This window comes from Physeter macrocephalus, chromosome 12, assembly GCF_002837175.3.
Source record: "Physeter macrocephalus isolate SW-GA chromosome 12, ASM283717v5, whole genome shotgun sequence".
Taxonomy (NCBI): domain Eukaryota; kingdom Metazoa; phylum Chordata; class Mammalia; order Artiodactyla; family Physeteridae; genus Physeter; species Physeter macrocephalus.
The window spans coordinates 91,052,532-91,055,892 of NC_041225.1; the positions used below are offsets into that span (position 1 = coordinate 91,052,532).

Here is a 3,361-nt window from a genome sequence, read left to right on the forward strand (position 1 = left end):
AAACACTTGAAGGTTGAATTAACTGTTTGTGATCAGTCAATCAATAAATGGTGATGCAGGGAATTCCACACACATCTTCTCTGTCCCCCTTTCCTCCTTCCCTCCCTCCTACTTTCTGACTCTATTCCAGCCACATTATTTACTGATTCTTCCCTGAGGACACTGGCATCCTTCCTCTGGTCCTTGCACAGGTTATTCCCATGATCTGGAATGCTTTTCCCTCAGATGTCTGACTCATCTGCCTCCCTCTAGGCTGTTCAAATTCCACCTTCCCAGTAAGACTTATCCTGTCTACCGTTTAAGTTGAAAGCCTTGCTTTTCTCTGCCCACAATCTCACCTCACCATATACTGCTTAACCTCCATAGCATGTATTACTGGCGAACCTACCAGATAATGAACATGGGTTTCGTTCTCCCCTCCAACTGGAAGACAGGCTGCACAGACTCAGGAATTTTGCCATTATGAAACCTAGTGGAGGCCCAGCAGAACTCTAGGGTCAGCCAGAACTGGGCACAATTATAACTCTTGTGATTTGATATTTTAATGGGTTAGCTCAGAGCCAAGCCAGTGATGAAAGAGGTTCTTTTCTGCTATTTTAAGCAGCATGGTACATTTGAGGTCAACTTAAATTTTCAATTATTACAGAGCAGGTATGAACTCTTCCTTTGTTTCTCCAGACACAGGAACCTGGATGCCAAATCCATCGTCTCTGGGTGTAGTGGGAATGTATGAAGATGACTGGCCTAAGTCTCAGTTGAATAAAAAGATGCCCCAAAAGACATTTCAACATTTTCGAACAGTACAGTCATAAAGTGTGGTTCCTTATCACATATCAGGGATTATCTAGCCTTCAGTGTGGTTTTCTGTTTTTTTGTTTTTTGTAGTAAAAATGTGTCATTTTCTATTTTAAATTTGCATTATGAAAATAGGTCTGTACAGGAAGTAATGCATATTTAATGAATATGAATCATGTAAATTTGGTCCTGGCACTTAAAGTTGGCTTTGGCTTTGCAGTATTTTTAAATTCATAGAAAATATTGAACTTCTAATAAAATAAAACATTTTAATAATTGATATTAATAATCAACTTCAAAATTTCTTTGTCTTCATTTTCTGTTCAATTTTAAAGGAGAAGTCACTTTCAGTAGTGTTCCAAAGTGAGTGATTGCACCTTCTTTGATGTGAGAAAAGATCAGATTGCCATTATCTGTTCTTAAGTGCTGAACATAACTGAGAGACATTGTAACAAGACACTTTCTGTCACTGGCAGGAAATCCATCTCCATCCTTTGCGGGGGCAGTCCCGAGCTCAAGTTTTAATGGACGCGAATGCAAACCGTGGTTCTCACGTGACTTTCTGAAGAGCCCCCGCAGCAGGCGCAGGTACCTTGTGTGGACCAAGTCTCACTTTATGGCAGTGGCATCAGATGGTGGCTACAGAAGGTTGCCGACGTCCGTGTGTGCTCTTCCAGGCTCTGCAGACCGGGGGACGAAAGGAGCGAGGAACTCTGACTGCCCTCAGGAATCCCAAGTGACTGGAGGGACACAGCGTCAGGGCCCCAGTCAGTGTCGCCCACTATTCAGGAGGTGGGCGGAGGCTCCGCAGCTTCATTTCGTCCAGTCCCTTCCAGTATTTAAAATTGTTGTCAAGATGCTGCATTAACTCAGGCAGGTCTACAAAGGCGTCCCAAGCAGCAAACTTGTCTGTGATGAAATAGTCAGTGAAAGAGATTTGGGGATGCTGCAGGTATTTCTGTCAAAAACTGGCATCACCACAGGCAAGTCCTGTCACTTCTCTTCATCAGTCTGAGAAAAACATTCTTCTGAGATACGTGCGGCCCACTCAGTGCACTGCTCCAGGGGTGGGCAGGGATTGGACACATCAGCACACTTAGTCAGCATTCGTTTGATCAGAGTGCGGTTGTCTGGAGTTCTGAGCATAGTGATTATGGCTTCTTGATTTTTATCAGTTTCCACATCTTCCTGTAATGCTGCCAAGGGCTTATTGATGCTATTGAGAAATTTGTTGACGTGCTCAAAGTGCTTTGTCATTTCTGTGGCTAAGACCATGTCGATAATACTTTGGCGCAGTGTCCAGTAGCCATCCGTCTCCATGTTTTTGAAGATGTTGCATTTATCATCAGGAGTGGTCAGCTGGAAGGCCAAGGCCGAGTGGTGGCTCTCGGGCACAGCAGTGTCATTATACAGAATGGCCAGCTCACTCCCAGCATTGCACAGGAAGGAGTTGGTTCTCCTGGGGTGGTCCAGGTCATGGACAGTGGCTGCAATGAGGGCAGCGACCTCATCAAGTGGATCTAAAGTTTGCTTTATCCTCTCTTTGCAGAGAAAATAGGCAGTGGCGTGAAGAAGCACATCGGCAGAATGTGTAGAATTGTGGTAGGGGTTAGAAGCATGATAATTGGCTTCGATAATTTGCAGCCATGATCTCAGCGTTGTCTCAGAGCATTTTAAGACTTCACAGACTCCAAAGCGAGCAAATCTTTTGAGACCAAGATAAATCAAAGGCCTTTTATCAGTGGCAGCCTCCAGTTCAAAAATATCAAAGTCCCAGGATTCCTCATTTTCCATGACCCGAGTTGAAAGTTTTTTGTTGAAAGAACATACTCATTCCTGGATGGTCTTTGCAAAACATCAGACATTAAGCCCCCAACAAGGTCAGTGGCATGAGGTTCATCGTCCTTAGCATCGAATTGTGGTGAATATAATTCAGTGGTTCTTAGAATTTCCAGCACACAATCTAAGGCTTCTGTCACAGGCATGGGACTGCTTTTCTGGGCAGCACTGATGATATCGATTTCTGCCTTGGTGATGGGCACCTCGATCTACATGCAATGTATCCGGGCCATGGAGGAGCGTCGTCTCTGGCTGGAAACTTTGCTTGTTCAAGAGGCAGCAGTTCTGACATCTAGTGAGCTTTTTCTCCTGTCGTTATGTTTGCCTGACTGATTATCTGTATAAGTGTCAGACTGAACACATTTAGCTATTTTCTCACCCTTATTGTTGCCATTGCACACACTGACAATGGACACATAGTGTCTAATTTTTCCTCCCTGTCCAATGACAGGTATCATCTTCACATTTGTTGTTGAGAGACATATAGAGAAGCCAGGGTGAGTCACCCCATCTCTCCCTCCTCTGGACCTTAGTTCTTCCTGATTGTCACTCGTTACACTGAAAACAGATTTCAGGACTCAGCACATGCAGCCATAATGTGTGCCTAATTCCACATCCCAGTCACTGGGACACAAAATGTTGGTGTCTTAAGTCTGGCTCACACATCACCACTCACAAATGTCAGTTCTTCCTCTACAGCTGAGTCAGTGAGTAAAGACACATACAC

General features: G+C 44.2%; 1 pseudogene; it reads right to left on the reverse strand.

Moving 5' to 3' along the window:
- Window positions 1-1,525: 1,525 nt before the first annotated feature.
- On the reverse strand, window positions 1,526-3,136 carry LOC112062691 (high affinity cAMP-specific and IBMX-insensitive 3',5'-cyclic phosphodiesterase 8A-like; annotated as a pseudogene).
- Window positions 3,137-3,361: the final 225 nt, after the last annotated feature.